This window comes from Oratosquilla oratoria, chromosome 26, assembly GCF_046742065.1.
Source record: "Oratosquilla oratoria isolate Oo_2021 chromosome 26, ASM4674206v1, whole genome shotgun sequence".
In the NCBI taxonomy this organism is placed as follows: domain Eukaryota; kingdom Metazoa; phylum Arthropoda; class Malacostraca; order Stomatopoda; family Squillidae; genus Oratosquilla; species Oratosquilla oratoria.
Window position 1 is genome coordinate 45,317,739 of NC_134802.1, and position 305 is coordinate 45,318,043.

Below are 305 nucleotides of genomic sequence, written 5' to 3' on the forward strand. Positions count from 1 at the left end.
ATTGTTATTTTAATTTATTATTATTCTCATTTTGCTTATGCTCTCTTCTACGTTATCGACTTCTGATGTCCCCTCGTGGGCTTTATAAAAGAAGGGGGACCCAATCCCCCCCCTAAGGGAGGCACATGCCTACGCGCATGTAATAAACAGTGCGGTAGATAGCCAGTGTAATGTTCAATATATATCCTATTCAAATCAACACAAACAATGTAATAATATGAGAATTATGATGAGGTCGTTTAACACTCAGAAGTAAATAAAATAAATTATGCTGCGGTTCTTCAACATCTTATTTTTCTTGTAGC